Consider the following 19,569-nt stretch of genomic DNA (forward strand, 5'->3'; position numbering starts at 1 on the left):
TTTTAAAAATGGTTGCCATTGGGGCGCCTGGGTGGCTCAGTTGGTTGGGCGACTGCCTTTGGCTCAGGTCATGATCCTGGAGTCCCGGGATCGAGTCCTGCATCGGGGGGGGGGGCCCTGCTTAGCAGGGAGTCTGTTTCTCCCTCTGACCTTCCCCCCTCTCATGTGCTCTCTCTCTCATTCTCTCTCTCAAAGAAATAAATAAAATCTTTAAAAAAAAACATATGATCATTTCAATAGATGCCAAAAAAAAAAGCATTTAACAAAGTGCAACATCCACTCATGATAAAACCCCTCAACAAAGTAGGTTTAGAGAGAACATACCCCAACTAAATAAAAGCCACAAATGAAAAACCAACAGCTAACATCATCCTTAATGGGGAAAAACTATTAGTTTTCCCCCCAAGATCAGGAACAAGACAAGGATGTCCACTCTTCACCACTTTTATTCAACATAGTGCTAAGACATAACCACAGCAATCAGACAACAAAAAGAAATAAAGACACCCAAATCAGCAGAGAAGAAGTCAAACTTTCACTATTTGCAGATGACATGATATTATATACAGAAAATCTGGAAGACTCCACCAAAAAACTACTAGAACTGATAAATGAATTCAGTAAAGTCACAGGATACAAAATCAATGTACAAAAATCTGTTGCATTTCTATACACTAATAATGAAGCAGCAGAAAGAGAAATTAAGATAACAATCTCATTTACAATTGCACCAAAATTAATAAAATACCTAGGAATAAACTTAACCAAAGAGGTGAAAGACCTGTACTCTGAAAACTCTGAAACACTGAGGCAGCTGGGTGGCTCAGTCAGTTAAGCATCTGTCTTCAACTCAGGTCATGATCCAAGTGTGGGGCTCCTTGCTCGGGGGGCAGCCTGCTTCTCCTTCTCTCTCTGCCTTCTCCACACCCCCACTCACACTCACTCTCTCTCATGCTCTTTCTCTCTCTCAAATGAATTAATGAATGAATGAATAAGCAAAAAAATATTTAATGAAAACTATAAAACACTGATGAAAGAAACTGAAGACAACACAAAGAAATGGAAAGACATTCTGCTCATGGATTGGAAGAAAAAATATTGTTAAAATGTCTATACTACTCAAAGCAATCTACAGATTTAATGCAATCTCTATCAAAATACAACAGCATTTTTCATAGAACTAGAAGAAACAATCCTAAAATTTGTATGGAATCACAAAAGACACTAAACAGCCAAAGCAATCTTGAAAAAGAAAAGCAAAACTGGAGGCATCACAATCCAGACTTCAAATTATATTACAAAGCTGTAGTAATCAAAACAACATGATACTGGCACAAAAATAGACATATAGATCAATGGAAAATAAAAGAATAAAGAAATAAACCCACAATTGCCCCTTCTACACGATCATGCTGAGCTAGTACACGGACCTGGAATCGGGCTGCTACCTCAGCCGCGCCTGCCGCCTGCCGCCTGCCACCGCCTCTGGACCATGGACCCCCGCAAAGTGAGCGAGCTTCGGCCCTTCGTGAAAATGTGTAAGCAGGATCCGAGCGTTCTGCACACCGAGGAAATGAGCTTCCTGCGGGAGTGGGTGGAGAGCATGGGGGGTAAAATACCACCTGCCACTCATAAAACTAAATCAGAAGACAACATCAAGGAAGAAAAAACAGATAGTAAGAAGGCGGAGGAAAACATAAAGACAGACGAATCATCAAGTGAGGAAAGTGATCTAGAAATTGACAATGAAGGTGTGATTGAACCAGATACTGATGCCCCTCAAGAAATGGGAGATGAAAATGTAGAGATAACCGAGGAAATGATGGATCAGGCAAATGATAAAAAAGTGGCTGCCATTGATGCCCTAAATGATGGCGAAATACAGAAAGCCATTGACTTGTTCACAGATGCCATCAACCTGAATCCTCGCTTGGCCATTCTCTATGCCAAGAGAGCCAGTGTCTTCATCAAATTACAGAAGCCAAATGCTGCCATTCGAGACTGTGTCAGAGCTATTGAAATAAATCCTGATTCAGCTCAGCCTTGTAAGTGGCGAGGGAAAGCACACAGACTTCTGGGCCATTGGGAATAAGCAGCACATGATCTTGCCCTTGCTTGTAAACTGGATTACGATGAAGATGCTAGTGCAATGCTGAAAGAAGTTCAACCGAGGGCCCAGAAAATTGCTGAACATCGGAGAAAGTATGAGCGAAAACGTGAAGAGCGAGAGATCAAAGAAGGAATAGAAAGGGTTAAGAAGACTCGGGAAGAACATGAGAGAGCCCAGAGGGAGGAAGAAGCCAGACAACAATCAGGAGCTCAGTATGGCTCTTTCCCGGGTGGCTTTCCTGGGGGAATGCCTGGTAATTTTCCTGGAGGAATGCCTGGAATGGCAGGGGGGATGCCTGGAATGGCAGGAATGCCTGGGCTCAATGAAATTCTTAGTGATCCAGAGGTTCTCGCAGCCATGCAGGATCCAGAAGTTATGGTGGCCTTCCAGGATGTGGCCCAGAACCCAGCGAATATGTCAAAATATCAGAGCAATCCAAAGGTTATGAATCTCATCAGTAAATTGTCAGCCAAATTTGGAGGTCAAGCATAATGCCCTTCTGACAAATAAAGCCCTTGCTGAAGGAAGAGCAACGATCACCTAATGGATGTCGCAATAATACAAACCAGTGTACCTCTGACCTTCTCATGAAGAAAGCTGGGGTGCTGTGAAGAGAATCCCTACCCCTCTGCCCCAGATGCAACTGAAACATTCTATAGTGGTTTGCCATTAGGGTATTCATTCAGATAATGTTTTCCTACTAGGAATTACAAACTTTAACACTTTTTAAACCTTAAAAATATTTAAAAACATATTAAAAGGGTGTGTTAGTCCCTACATTTTTCTTTACTAATCATTTCAGTTTTTTTTCCTTTGGATTAATTGGGCAAGGAAGACACTTCAGTGTGGAAGATTTATTGCTCAGTTTGAGTGAAAGGTTTATTAGTGGGAGGTAGATACAACATTTAAATAGATGAAGTTTGAGTTGGAGATATGGTTTCTGAGGCATTTTGACTTGTCTTTAAAAGCTTTATTTTTTAAACACAATTTATTTGGATAAAACCATTGGGACCACCAGTATTGCAGTATGACCTGGGTAGGGACCGGAAGTGCTTGGCAGGGCAGCAGCAACCTTACTCCTTTTATATAGTGTGCACCCTTGTGCAGATGCATTTAAATCTTACACTGTGGTGAAGGGATAATTTTTATAATGCTGCAGTAGAATTGGATTACTTAGCTGTGTTCTTGTCTGATATAGAAAATAAATGTTTGCATTATTTCCACATAAAAAAAAAGAAATAAACCCACAATTATATGGTCAATTAATCTTCGATAATGGAGGCAAGCACATGGAATGGGGAAGACAGTCCCTTCAACAAACAATGTTGGGAAAACTGGTCAGCCACATGCAAAAGAACAAAACTGGAAGGGGCACCTCAGTGGCTCAGTCATTAAGCGTCTGCCTTCGGCTCAGGTCATAATCCCAGGGTTCTGGGATCGAGCCCTGCATCGGGCTCCCTGCTCTGTGGGAAGCCTGCTTCTCCCTCTCCCACTCCCCCTGCTTGTGTTCCCTCTCTAGCTGTGTCTCTCTCTGTCAAATAAATAAATAAAATCTTTAAAAAAAATGAAAATGGAAAATTTTCTTACACCATTTAGAAAAATAAATTCAAGGTAGATTAAAGACCTGAAACCATAAAAATCCTAGAAGAGAACACAGGCAAAAATATCTCTAACATCAGGGGTAAAAGTATCTCTTTAGATATATCTCCTGAGGCAATGGAAACAAAGCAAAAGTAAACTATTGGGACCTCCTCAAAATAAAAAGCTTGGTCAGGTAAACAAGAACTCTGGACAACTGATCTCTGAATATCTTAGATTCCATAGAGTCTGAATTTAGGCTTTAAAAGATACTTTTAGGGTGCCTGGGTGGCTCAGTTGGTTAAGCAGCTGCCTTCGGCTCAGGTCATGATCCTGGAGTCCCGGGATCAAGTCCCGCATCGGGCTCCGTGCTCAGCAGGGAGTCTGCTTCTCCCTCTGATCCTCCCCCCTCTCATGTGCTCTCTCTCTCTCTCATTCTTTCTCTCAAATAAATAAATAAATAAATAAATAAATAAATAAATAAATCTTTAAAAGAAATAAAAGATACTTTTACCTTCATATCCCATTGTGATCTTTTTTTATTATTATTATTTAAAGGTAAAGGGAACAGGCATGATGAAATTATACAGACTGTAGAATTCCTAGTTATTCTACCTTTTTATTTTTTCTTTAAAGATTTTATTCCTGGGGCACAAGGGTGGCTCAGTTGGTTAAGCGTCCAACTCTTAGTTTCAGCTCAGGTCACGATCTCAGGATTGTGGAATCCAGCCCCTAATGGGGATCCACTCTTAGCGTGGAGTCGGCTTGTACCTCTCCCTCTGCTCCTCCCCCATGTGCTCTCTCTCTGTCTCTTCTCAAATAAATAAATACATAATCTTTAGGTTTTAAGTCTCCCCGTGGTAAATAAAGGGCATTTGTAAGGCAAAACATTCCTGCACATGACATATACCCATTCATTCACTTAATTAGTCAAAAGGCATTTACTGAAACACTCCTTCATTTCAGGCGCTTAAAATATAGTGCTACATTAGACCTGGTCCCTGCTCTCTTAGAATCACAGACTTAATAGAAAATCTTATGAATAAAAAGAAAAATAGCAATGAACTATAATCATTTTTTTCATATGAATAATGTCTGGCAAAGATTAGAATCTAATGTATGTTAATGTTATTTCAGTCTCTTTCAATAGCTCTCAATTTTATTTAAAAAATAATAAGGTATAGCTGCATCCTATATAAAAAAAAATGTTGTTCTGTTGTTTCCCTGTTCTTCTTTATATATTTTAATTATTTTTACAAGAAATATATTTTTAATTATATTTTTAAAATTAGGTAGTGGTTCCAGGAATCATGACTCAAACAGAAGGAAATAGCCTTGGGGCACCTGGGTGGCTCAGTCGTTAAGTGTCTGCCTTCTGCTCAGGTCATGATCCCAGTATCCTGGGATCAAGTCCAGCATTGGGCTCTTGGGCTCCCTGCTCAGTGGGAAGCCTGCTTCTCCCTCTCTCACTCCCACTGCTTGTGCTCCGTCTCTCCCTCTTGCTGTCTCTCTTTCAAATAAATAAATAAAATATTATTTTTTAAAAAAGGAAATAGCCTTGTGGTGCTTAAAATAACATGTAAAATTAAAGTCATATCTAAGATAAAATTATATTTATATCACATAATTCTAGTAGAAAAGGCTACTATGTAGTAGAATTAGGTAGGGATGACTCATTCAGAAAGAAGAGTTTTAATGATGAATAATATTCAAAAATGTTTCTAACAAGAGTTATAGATTTATATCTATAGAAAATATGGAATCCCAATAGTCCAGGTAAGATTTATTACAAATGAAAAGTGTGTGCTCTTTAACAACTCTTTAAGTTCTTTGTTACTGCCACAAAATTAAATGAAATGTAACATTTTGCATCAGTGTGCAGGTTTGGATAGTGCTATACATGAAGAATGACTATAAAATCACGTTAATAGTGATATCCCTAATATAATTATCCAGAAGAGCTTTCAGGTTATCTTGGGAGGAAGAGACATGTTAACATTAAGTTTACCATGGACTGATGGATATACAGCAAAGTGTGTAAATGAAATGCATGTCCGTTGAATCAATACAACTTTCCCATTAATTATCTTGATATTTTAGATAAATTCTACTTGCAAACAATTAAGGTTTTGGGTTTTTTTTTTTTTTGCTTTTATGTAAGAATTCAGCGAAGTTTTTAAAAATCAGATAACTAAATGGAAAAAAAAACTGAAAACAAATTCTACATACTCAGCAATAACGCAGAGATAAGAATGGCTATGACCATGGACATTTAAAGGGCACTTACTATGTTGTACACAGTGACTTGCCTTCATACTTGGTTTTCCTTCTCTAGTCTCACAACCATTTTATGGCATACCAGTTATTATTATTGCCTTTTTGTTTTTTATAAGTAAAAAGGCTGAAGAGATTAAATCGTTTGCTTCAGATCAAATAAGTTGAGAAGTTCAGGACTATTCCAAAGCTAGGCATCTTAATCACTAGGTTGCACCAGCTCTAGAAAGCAGGAAAAAAACAAAAACAAAAACAAAAACACTCTGAAATGAAGAGCATATTAGCTTCACCATCACTGGTCTGTTTTAATGTTCAAAATGTTAAACTTGTTAAGCTGTAAAAAATGACATGACTTTCATTCATCACTGAATGTTAAGTTCAAATTATTTGATACTAAAGAAGTTTAAACATACACAACATAGTATCTTCAATATTTTTTATTTCCACAAGACCTTGCAGAGATTCAGTCCTCCAAATATAGTAATGGAAAAATTAATCATATATGGATACCCAGCTATTTTAGATAATGAGAGTCTATTTTATCATAAGCATGTGTTAAATATGTACACTAGTCTAATTCCTTAGGTGTTTGGGGGACTATTCTTTTTACCATTTGTTTTGTCCATTTTGAAAATTATTAAGAAGGTGAGAAATGTTATCATAGTTTCATATTTATTTGAGACCCAGAAAAACATGAATCAAAAGTGGAAATAAAATACACCTTGGAGAATTGCAAAGGCATTTTTTTGATTCTCCCCAGGCTCAAAGATATTCAGGAAAAGCTTGGGAAGGGAATCAGCTAATTCATGGATCTGAGAGAGACTTTTTCAATCCTAAAAACATAACTACTTTTGTTTCATTTGCTATTCATGTGATGCACATCTCTTGATTTTTAACCTGCTATACAAAGGTTTATAAGATAATTTATATGTTTAAATTTGATTTATACATTTGTAACAAATACTATATGGTGTCATATAGTATTGGGTGGCTGGGTGGCTCAGTTGGTTAACTGACTGCCTTCAGCTCAGGTCATGATCCTGGAGTCCCGGGATCGAGTCCCGCATCAGGCTCCCTGCTCAGCGGGGACTCTGCTTCTCCCTCTAACCCTCTTCCCTCTTGTGCTCTCTGTCTCTCATTCTCTCTCTCTCAAATAAATAAATAAAATCTTAAAAAAAAATGATTGCCATGCTTCAATGGACTGAAGAAACATATGGTTCACACTATTGCAGTGAGGAGTGTTACACCATATTGGGAGATGTAAAAGGCTGACATACTCTTTTTTTTCTCCTAAGTGACTAATAACTACTAACTATTGCTGACCTACTTAAATTACTATCACTACTAAATACTATTTCCTCCTTATCTCTCTGGCCTTTTAATTTTATAGTCAAGAGGCTCAGTAGTTGACCCCCTTCATTTTGTATTCATATTAAATTCCCTTGTGGTGTCATCCTGTCTTATAAACCATATAATATGTGTGTGTCTGTGTGTGTGTGTGTATAAAATCTATGTAATATTTACTAGAATGGACTTTCAAAACTATCATATTGTATGCTGTTTAAGCATATGTGTTATTGATTTTTGTGTATTTTTTAAATTTAAAACATCAGATTACTACTTGTATTTTATTTATTCTCTCCTCCATAATGCTATAAATTTACATTCATTTCCATTATTATTTTATTCACATGCATCTCTCCTGCTAGATAGTATGCACCATGAGAGTGGGTACCAGGTCTATTTTTATTCACCAGTTTCCCAGTACATAATTGATATTTTAAAACATTTTTTTAAAAAATAACTGAATACAAGGATGTGAAGAGAATAATGATCTTATTTGTAGTATTTTCTATAACTAAAAATTTACCTATCAAATTATATGTTTTCTAAAATTTAAAAAAAATTAGAGAAAGACTATATTTAGAATCATCTTTGAATTAATTCCACAGAAATAAAAAAGTTATTCAATTAAAAAAAAAAACTTTAAATGTATCTCCCAATGCCCACTTAAAAAGACATAAATATTTGCTCCATATTAACATAGAAACAAAGACCAAAATGAAAATTTCTAGTTGATCATATGCTTACAGATTTTTTTTGCATTTCATTTTAAAAAAATAGACAGCCAAAAAGTTTAAGAGGAAAATCTATGGACTTTGAAACTAACGAAACATAGTTTCAAGTATTTGCTTTCATGGCTAAATATCTCAGGACAATATCTTTTTGAAAATCAATTCCAATGTTAGTAAAGTAGGCAAAATTTAAAATTCCTCACAGGATTGCTGGGACGATTTAATAATATATCATGTATGTTGAGTACAACGCAGTCACACAAACAAAAAAAACAACTTTACTTTTCTATAACCCAAATTAAGTTCTATTTTTTACTTATATTCCCTAAGATTTAGCAAAATACCATTAAGCGCATGTGAGGATATGATACTCACAACACGCGCTGTTAGGAGTTATTTGTGAATCATGGGAGTTGACTAGCGATATATGTTGGAAAAGTGAGATGGAGAAAAGTAGGAACATAGTTTTGGTAACCATGAATTGAAATTGATCTCTAGTGAATCTCTCTGTTTTTCTCCATATGGCCTATTTCTAAGGTCCAGCTCAGGATCACAGAAATGATTCTGCTTCCTCTGTAAAATTCTAGGAAACACTACTGGACTGGACTCTGTATAGTAATACAAAAATATTTCTAAGCATGATACATTTAATAAAATAGTCCTAATCCAGGGGTGCCTGGGTGGCTCAGTCCATTAAGTGTCTGATGCTTGGTTTCAGCTCAGGTCATGATCTCCTGGGTGGTTAGATGGGGCCCCATGGTTGCTCTGTGCTCAACATGGGGTCTGCTTGAGATTTTTTCCCTCTGTCCCTCCCCCCACTCAGGAATGCGTGCATATGCTCACTCTCTCTCTCTCAAATATAAATAAATCTTTTTAAAAAAGTCCTAATCCAAAAATAGTCAAAAAACAATTTTTTTCTCAAAGATTTTATTTATTCATTTGAAAGGGAGAGAGAGAGAAAGCACAAGCGGGGGAGAGGCAGAAGGAGAGGGAGAAGCGGACTCCTGGCTGAGCTGGGAGTGAGGCGTGGGGCTCGATCCCAAGACCTGGAGATCATGACCTGAGCAGAAGGCAGATGCTTAACCATCTGAACCACCCACGTGCCCCTCAAAAAACAATTTTCTTAAAACATTTTGCACTCATCTTCTTCTTTAAAGTTTAGTTTATTACAAACTACACTGATTTAAACTACATTTTTTACTTTATTAATTAAAAGATTCAGCACAGTATTAATATAATGCTGCTGAAATCTACATTTTAGCATATTAATGTTTATCATTTTAATACAATTTGTAATGAAATGCATAGACATTTACAATCCCAAATGTTTGTAAAATGTAATATATACATGTGTGTATGTGTTTGTGCACACTTTATCTTAATTGTCAACTTGTTTTAATCATGATCTATAATTTTATGGTTAGGTGGAGGGAACTCCAATGTAAAAGAATAAGTCAGTATTAGTAAATTCTATGTGTTTATGCCTTCTGAGGTTCTATAAAAAAAAATAGCACATACAAATTCAAGACCGAGTTGTTTGTAGAAGGATTTTTATTCATAATTGTTATGTCAGAAAAAAAATAAAATAGAAAAATAAATTTTGCATTCAGTCTGTTCTTTTCCATTTGGTCATGCAATGCATATGTGTAAGTACTAGTGATAAAGCATTTATTCTTCAACTTCTGCAACTCTGCATCAATTATTTTCCTTGTTTTTCTGTTATGTTGTTTTCAATCAATGCTGTTAACAGATTCACAATGCAAACTTAGTTTTTGCCTGTCTAATTCTAGATATTTCAAAACCATCAGAATAGTCACATGTTACTTCAAATTCACACAAGTATTATAGAACTCCTTTTCTTATCTAAAAAGCTTTTTTGTGGTCATTAGCATTTTTATTTTGATTACTTTAATTGGAAGAAAAACTTATTTTTGGTGTTTTGATATTCTTAGGAAGCTAATTTCAGGTTATAATGATAAACAATAACACTAAATGTATACTTAGAGGAGTATATGAATAGCTCATTTTGGGTTGTATTTAGATGGAGAGCATAAACTGACACATTGAAGGCATTGATTGATCTCTACATTTCTAAGTCAAGATATTCATTTAATTAAAAAAATTCTGCATTATATTCTTACTGTAGTGAAGCTTTAATTTCAATGGAGAGTGCATTAAGTAACCTAAAGCAATATATTCCATGACGCCGACATAGCTTCTTTTATATATAATTCGACTTTTCTGATCTAACTCTAAATTACAGAAAGCAATTTATAGATAATTTAAAAATAAGTAGGATGCTACAATGGTAATAGTTATCAGGTCTATTAAGGATACTGTAAATAAGCAACAAATATATTTGGGGTTATTTATATGCATCAATGAATCAGATAAAATAACCAAGAATTATCATGTTTTACCCTCAAAAAAAAATCCTGTCAGCTATTATTCTTCCTAATTTAGACACAATGGTTTGATAAAAGATAAGTAATCTATTGACAATATCAGGGCTTGTGAGACAGGAGCTAGAATTTGAATTCACTTCTGTCAGATTCCAGACTCCAATTCTTTCCATTATATCATGCTGTTATATTAACAATGAATTTTTTTTGATTCTCATTGCTTTACCTTATGTTTCCATATAAACAATGTATTATAAAATGAATCACTGCTTTGGTGAAATGAGAACCAGTAGAGAATAAAACATTTAATATACCTTAGTACAAATGTTCTCTTCTTCATGTCTTTTCTTTCTATCTTTCCTAAGAATTATAAATGTTGCAAGGAATATTAGTGTAAATTACTTGTGGAAATTTCTGAGAATATGTTTTGAGCTCACTTTTTCATTTAAAATTGAAAAAGAAAAGGGGTAGCTGGCTGGCTTAGTCAGTAGAGCATGTGACTCTTGATCTCTGGATTATAAATTTGAGCCCCATGTTGGGTGTAGAGATTACTTAACAATAAAATCTTTATTTAAAATATTTTTATTTAAAGATTTTATTTATATATTTGACAGAGAGAGACACAGAGAGAAAGGGAACACAAACAGGGGGAGTGGGAGAGGGAGAAACAGGTTTCCTGCAAAGCAGGGAGCCTGATGTGGGGCTTGATCGCAGAACCCTGGGATGATAACCTGAGCTGAAGGCAGACACCTAACTGACTGAGCCACCCAGGGACACCAACAATAAAATCTTAAAAAAAAAAAAAAAAGAAACTTAAAAAAAGAAGGAAGATATAGTGTCACCTTCCATAATTTAACTCAATCTTCATTATCACTTATTACTAAGTGGGTATTTAATGTTAGATGCATTGTATAGCTTGTGTAGAAATCTATGCATTAGTCCAAATTTGAATATTCATGTTTAAAACTCAAATTCTGGTTCAACTAAATATAATTAAAAATATCACTTTGGGGGGGTGCCTGGGAGGTGTAGGTTAAGCATCTGGCTCTCGGTTTTGGCTCAGGTGAAGGGTCGTGAGATGGAGCCCTGAATCCAGTTCTGCACTCAGAATGGCGTCTGCTTAAGATTCTCTCTCCCTCTCCCACATCCCTCTCCCACTACACACATGGGCACGCTCTCTCTCTCTCTCTCAAATATATATGTATTTATATATATTTATCACTTTGGGATGTATGATATAGGTCTGTGGTTTAAGTATAAATCAGGAGTAAAAACAATGATTAAATACAGAAGCATACTAATTTTTCAGATCATGTTTATGCTATGAATAGTACAATAAAATATTTAAATAGTTTAAAGTGAACAAACTTAGGGGCCCGTGGGTGGCTCAGTGAGTTAAACCTCTAATTCTTGGTTTCAGTTCAAGTCATGATCTCAGGGTCCTGGGATCAAGCCCAGTGTGGTGCTCCACATTCAGAAGGGGTCGGCATGAAATTTTCTTTCTCTCTCCTCTCTCTCTGCCCATCTCCATCCCATTCACACACATGGGCTCTGTCTCTCTCAAATAAACAAATCTTCAAAAAAATGGTCAAACTTAAGGTACAATCTGAGAGAAACTTCTGTGATGTTTTTCAGTACACTAATAGGTAAGTAAATGGGCAACAATGCCCCTAGTGAGATTTATCATTTAAAAAAGGCACTTTGAATTTATTTTAATTTTGACTCATCTAAACCATATAGAAGCAAATATTATACTCAATTCAATATTTAACTTTTGCAAGTAAAAATATTATAGAAAAATACAGTGGTTGAAGTCTATTTAAATCATGCTTTTTCTACACAGGAGAAAAACACTTCCACACATGGACAAATGTACCAAATTAATTTCTCTTCCTCCCCATCTATGTGAGTGTGCAGTATGTGTAAAAAAGTTTTGTTGTTGCTGTTTACAAAAAAAAAAAAAACTTCATTTCTAGAGGTGAAGGTAAAACTAGCATTCTCCAGATTGCCACAGAGAGTCATTCCAGTAGTTAATTCGCTTTTATTGACTTCCAAGGTTTCCTACTGAGAAATTTCCTGGCTGGTGTTCTTAAAATTGTAGTAAATGTCTTCATCTTCACTCATTCCTCTGAAGTTAAAATATGGTTTTCAATCTCCTCCTTGAGATTTATCAATTTGTTATATTTCTCATAAACACAGAGTATGTTTCATTCAACACTTCCAAAATGCTAAATGCATTTTTTGTTAGTTCTCCCTGGCCTGAAGCCATCTGGGACAAACTATATTATATACACACAAACTATACACACACATACTTGGACACATATGCACATAAATATATATATTAAAAATATTTTTAAGATTTTATTTATTTATTTGAGAGAGAGAATGAGAGAGAGAGAGCACATGAGATGGGGGAGGGTCAGAGGGAGAAGCAGACTCCTTGCCGAGCAAGGAGCCTGATGCAGGACTCGATCCCAGGACTCCAGGATTATGACCTGAGCCGAAGGCAGTCGCTTAACCAACTGAGCCACCCAGGTGCCCACACATGCACATATATTTAAAAATAAATTGATAATCACCATTTTTTGTTTACTTCTCTATGAAATGCTCTAGATACTAGATTTAGGGACATCACTGCCTTATTATTGACACCTGAAAACAGACTGCTGTTTTTGGCACTGAGCACTCAGTGGGTACAGGTGAAAATTATAACAGAATCATCAGTGAAAAAAGATCAGAAAGAGGCAAGAAGGTAGACATCACATTATTTTAGCTAGGTAGCTTTCACTAAAAATAGATTCTGTCCATTTCTCATTAGCAAATATTTGATAATCAATTTTTTAAATATTTTTATGTTTTATTGACATAATGTAAAGAAAATTAGGAATACAGAGACTATGCAAATTATAATCATAACGCTGTCTGTCTCTTCCCCATGAGACTTTAAATTTTGGAATAGTTTGCATGAGACACATTAGGGAAAGTGGATCTTCAACAGAATTTCAACCAACACTTAAAATCACTATAGTTCTCTCTCTTTTCATTTTGGTAAATAGCAATGATTAAAAATAATAGGACAGACTTCCACTTCTGGGAAGACGGAGTAGATTGTAAGTTTCCCTATTTTTCAGGAATAAGTATAAAAAAATCCCAAAAGACTCTGAAAAGGAGTCAGACTGGGGACCCACGGAATGATTTGGTTGTGTGTTCCTTAGTTTTCCTTATGTTTACAAATCTCAGGCTTGGAGCTGAAGAAGCCAAGCACTTGGGAATAGCAGGGGGTGCAGACAAAAACCAAAACCAAACAAACATACAACAAACAAAATAAAACAACCCAAAAAATCCAGCAAAAGCCTGCTCTGTCTAAAAACCAGGAAAGGTGAAGCCTATCATGAGAAAAATATTTGGAAAATAACTGCCCTGTTCCAATACTGAAAATTTGAACTATAGCAGAATATTGGAAAGTATTTTAGAATCCTGTTTATAGTATATTAATCACTTAATTACAAGTAATGTTTCCCTATGTAACCACATAATTATTTTAGTAAGGTCAATGATATATTTTACCTAATAATATGGTATTAATTTTTCAAAGCAGTCTAAATCACCGTAAGTAACTTCCTGAGCCATTCCATTTTAATGTTTCTGTTTCACTGACAGATTTCTCTGCTGCTGACAGTTCATTTCTCTAGGATCAACAGCTTGTGGAAAAAAAAACATTATTCCCCCCGCACTATTCAGTTACATAAGTAAGATGTCAAATGCAGTGAACACTTCTCTACCCCAATGTGCTTCTTAAAATTTTGAATGTTAAGTCACATAAATATTCCTTAGATTATTATTTTACTACCAAAGGTAGCTCTCAATTATATACTTAGCCTGTGAACTCAGTAGAAATATTATCGAGGCAGCTCATTTGGAAAATATTTTAGATACCTTTCTATCTGTCTGTTATGGCAATATTTATGATACATAAAATATAAGAACGATATAGAAGAATGTATGTTTAATTTATTTTGATTCACCCATTTGTAACATTTCTGAAATTTGTGGAATTTATTTCTTCTCTCCTTACATTGTTTTTATCCTTCTTATTCATTTCTTTTTATGTTGCTCTAATATTTTTTTTAAACTCCTAATCATGTTACTTTTCTCAGAAGTGCTTCTGTACATATCCAAATAAGGGTATTTTACTTTTTATTTACTTTTAAAGGTTTTATTTATTTTGAGAGAGAGAGAGAGTGGGGGGAGGGGCAGAGGACAAAGGAGAGAGAAAATTTCAAGCAGGCATGCATCAAGTGTGGAGCCCAACGTGGGGCTCGATCCCCCAGCCCTGAGATCATGACCTGAGCTGAAATCAAGAGTCCCGTGCTTAATCAACTAAGCCACCCAGATGCCCCAAATAAGGCATTTTAACAACCACAGTTCCATTATCTCACTAAATATTATTAATAATAATTCCCTAACAACTAATATCCAACGTTTAATGTTTTCCGGTTGTTTCAAAATATATTTTATTGCTTTTCATTAATAAATTATGAAATAGTGTTTTAAATAAAATTTTTTGGAAAATTAACTGCTCTACCTAGGTCCAAACTCCAGTGTTTCTTCAGCTTTTATTACTTCTGAAATCTTTGTTCATTTCCTACCCACCAGCAGCTGTTCTTTATTGTTCTTTTTGAGTTTAACCTTGTACATGTGCAGTTCAGAATTCAGGCAAGCATTTAAGGGGAACCCCTGAGCAGATTACCCGGGTTCTTTCTCTGTTGTTCCCTCATTCCCTTGTCCCAGAAATTCCAACCCCCTTAGTAAGGCAGTCCCTCTCCATTTGGCTCTACTTACCTGAATAGCAATTTGGAGTGATCGCTTCGCAATTTGGAAACTACCTCCTAGGGAGGCCAAACCATGGAGTCTAGTCCATGCTCAAGAATGATGCTATCAAATAAAACAATAAAAAAAGTAATGGAATAGACTCTCTTCAAGGTTATTTGTTCTTTGCTTTACTATTAAATGTCTAGGTCAAGGCCATATATTGTTTACTATGTTTTATTTTATTTTATTTTTTTAAAGATTTTATTTATTTGAGAGAGAGAAACTATGCATGAGCAGGGGGAGGGCAGAGAGACAGTGAATCTCAAATAGACTCCATGCTGAGCCCAGGACCCACGCAGGACTTGATCTCAAGACCCATGAGATCATGACCTGAGCTGAAACCAAGAGTCGGATGCTCAACCAACTGAGCCACCCAGGCGCCCCGGTTTACTGTGTTTATAAGGAGGCAAGATCCTTTCACCTGTAACTGCTCTGTTAGGCCTGTGAGTTTCCATTTATGTCAATTTAGGATATTTCTATGGTCATATCTCGCCAACACCCACAACACTGTGCAGGTGTATAGTTTACATGCATACCTACACTGGATTTTCATCTACAAAAAAATTTTGTTTTAATTGTGTCTGACAAATGATGACCTTATTACTTGGCACTGGATTAGTTTAGACAGCATGTGAGTTAGTTATAATGTTCAATGTACATATATTATAATTATTTTTGCTATTGTACTAGAGCCAGAATCAATATATTCCACATGGAACATTAATGCAAATGAGTGAATTACTATTCTGGGATCTTAGCCATGGACATGCAGATCAGTATTTGCAGGAAATTTTCATAAACAAAACCACAGACTAATTATTTCTACACTGTGAAGTAGTTTGTTCTAGTCAATTTTTCAGTTTTAATTTTGTCACTAATATTTTCTAAATTAAATTGGTATACTTGGGGAAAAATGACCTTCTAAAGCAGTTTATGAAAGATCCATAGTTTAACCTGAAGTATTAACCAGTTGTTAAATACATTTCTAACTTTTATATTCCCTTTTTAAAAATCCAGTTAGAGTAAATTCTCAATTACTCATAGCATTGAGATTTGAAAATAAGAGCAGAATGTTGAAAAATTTTGATTGACAAACCAACTTGTGGATATTTAATTGCTATATAAAAATGCACACAGATTTTCATTTTAAAATATACTTTTATGGTTAAAACTAATAGTATTTGTTTATCCTATGTGCAATTAATGAATGCCAAAGTTAAAAATATTTATTTGATGCTGGGGAGCCATTATAGATTGATTGAGCAAACTGATTTCCTTAATGGAATTGGTCAAACACAAAATAAGTAAATACTTCAAATTTTCCAAGTAATATATATATATATATCGTATATATTATATATAAGAATCATCATACCCAGTAGTGGAATTATTGGATCATATGGTATTTTTATTTTTAATTTTTTGAGGAACCTCCATACTGTTAACCACAGTAGCTATACTAATTTACATTCCCCTCAAAAACGCATGAGAGTTCCTTTTTCTCCACATCCTCACTAACACTTGTTATTTCTTTTCTTTTTGATTCTAGCTATTCTGACAGATACAAAGTGATATCTCTTTGTGGTTTTGATTTGTCTTTCCCTGATGATTAGCACCTATACATTTATCACAGTATTATTTACAATATCCAAGATATGGAAGAAACCCAAGTGTCTACTGACAGATAAAGAATATGGGATATATATACAATGAAATATTACTCAGCTATAAAAAAGGATGAGATCTCTCCATTTTTGACATCATGGTTAGACCTAGAGGGTATTATGTGAAGTGAAGTAAGTCAGAAGAGAAAAACAAATACCATATGATTTCACTTACATGTGGAATTAAAAACAAAACAAAACGAATAAATAAACAAACAAAAAGCAGAAAACAGACCCATAAATACTGAGGACAAACTGATCGTTTCCAGAGGGGAAGAGGGTGAGGGGATAGGCAAAATGGGTGAAGGGGTGTGGAAGATACCAGTTCCTAGCCATGGAATGAGTAAATCATGGGAATAATAGGAAGAGCATAGGGAATAGTCAATAGTACTGTGATAGTATACGGTGACAGATGGTAGCTATGCTTGTGGTGAGCATAGCATAACATAGCATAAGGTATAAACTTGTTGAATTACTATGCCATACACCTGAAACTAATATAACTTTGTGTGTCATCTATACTCAAATTATAAAAAAAAACCTGAGTTAGAGGAAAGTGCAAGTGATTACAGGTTGACAAAAACAAAGACAACAGAAGAAACAGCTACAATTCTCTTAAATAAAAATAAAGCACTAAAGAGAAAAATAATAACAGGAAGATCATAATGGCTATAGATTAGGATATATTAGAGATAGAAATATGAAGACATTGCAAGAGAGAATAAATCTTGAAATAGTATAACTAGTTACAAGCTTTTAAGAGCATCCTACTGTTATACAGAATACAGGTCTTCTGACCCCATCTCTAGGTTTGTGCATTTAATTAACAAATAATGCCACTTAGTTTTCTGAAGTGTGCCAAGTGTGTCTCCTCCATTCAGCTGCTCAAATATACTTCAGAAAAGCAACAAAGGGTCTTATTTGATGAATGAAGAAAAGTTGAACAGAAATATCAAAAAAATGTCAGTAGTTGGAAAAAGGGAAAAATTTTTAAAAAATAAAATTTACATTCCATATTATTTTCTAACATTGAGTCACAAAATGTTTTAAATAAAAACCATTTCTTTGGGATTTTTTTCCCACTTTTGAAATAAGTTATATATCTCTTTCTATCAGGTTTCAAGACTGTTGAAAAATATTCTGGATACAAATTTTTTGCCAGATAGATCATTTATAAATATGTTCCAGTTTGTAGCTATTTTTAAAGTTCTTTTAACCATATTTTTCATATGGTGCACCTAGGTGGCTCAGATGGTTAAGGGTCTGCCTTTGGCTTGGGTCATGATCCCAGGGTCCTGGGATTGAACCCCACGTCCTGCTCTGGGCTCAGTGGGGGGCCTGCTTCTCCCTCTGCTTCTGCCCCTGCTCGTGCTCTCTCTCTCTCTGTATCTCTGTGTCTCGAATGAATAAATAAAATCTTAAAAAAAAAGTTTTCATATAGCAAATTTTAAAAATTTTATGAAGTCCAATTTATCATTTTTTTTCTTTTATAGATTGTGCTGTTAGTTCATGTCCAAGATCTCTTGGCATTATGAGGGAAAGAAGCCAGTTTCAAAAGGTTACCTAGTATATAATTCCATTTATGTGACATTCTTGAGAAGATAGAACTACAGTGACAAAGAAAAGATCAATGATTGCCAGAGGTGGGGAACAGTATGACTACATGAGGAGTTTTATGTAGTGATGGAAATGTTATGTATTGTGTTGGTAGTTAAAGAAACCCATACATGGTTAAGGCTCATGCAACTGTGGGCTCTTCTTCCAAAAATGTCAGTTTTATGTATGTTAGGTAAAAAATAAAAACACACAAATAAAACAAAAATAAAAAAACATTTTTACCACAGTGTAAGTATATTTTAGAGTAGATATTTCTGAAAAGAGTATGAATGACAACTATCAATAAGAAGACACAGTGGTGGCAAATTAAAATCAAGTTGATCAGGTCACGGACTCTCACAAAAGCACCAGTTAAGACATTTTGGTTCTCAAGACCTCAATTGGGTCTTATATATTAAATAAATTCAGTCATAAATTTATGAAATTAACACATATAATGTAAATACTGAACACTTCTTTTATTGTCTCACCAAGTGTAGCTAATAGAAATGTTTGTAGAAAAGAAGGTAGTACTGGTATCAGAGAGTTTCTCAATTATTTTCCTGAAGAAACAACAGTAAGAACAAACATGCAAGACTGTGAATATAAAAGAAAAAAAATCCTAGAAATGTGAGTTGAGATATAATCATCCTCTATAATAGTAATTAAATGGTCAGGAATTATTCTCATTTGTTTCAATTGGCTAGCAGCCAAACTTATTAAGCAAGAAAGAGAATGATGTTTTATTTTTTAAAAAAGATTTTATTTATTTATTTGAGAGAGAGAGGGAAAGAGAGAGGGCACGAGCTGGTGGAGGGGCAGAGGGAGAAGGGCAAGCAAACTCCCCACTGAGCAGGGACCCTGACACAAAACTAAATCCCAGGATCCTGAAATCACGATCTAAGCTGAAGTCAGAGGCTTATTAACCAACTTAGCCACCAGGTGCCCAAAGAATGATGCTTTAGAAAGTGGGTATATATTGTATATTGTAGCTG

At 35.1% G+C, this 19,569-nt stretch overlaps 1 pseudogene; it reads left to right on the forward strand.

Moving 5' to 3' along the window:
* Positions 1 to 1,462: 1,462 nt before the first annotated feature.
* LOC112822265 (hsc70-interacting protein pseudogene) lies at positions 1,463 to 3,331 on the forward strand (annotated as a pseudogene).
* Positions 3,332 to 19,569: the final 16,238 nt, after the last annotated feature.

This window comes from Callorhinus ursinus, unplaced genomic scaffold (assembly GCF_003265705.2).
Source record: "Callorhinus ursinus isolate GAN/ISIS: 27379988/994484 unplaced genomic scaffold, GSC_fseal_2.0 scaffold1, whole genome shotgun sequence".
NCBI lineage: Eukaryota > Metazoa > Chordata > Mammalia > Carnivora > Otariidae > Callorhinus > Callorhinus ursinus.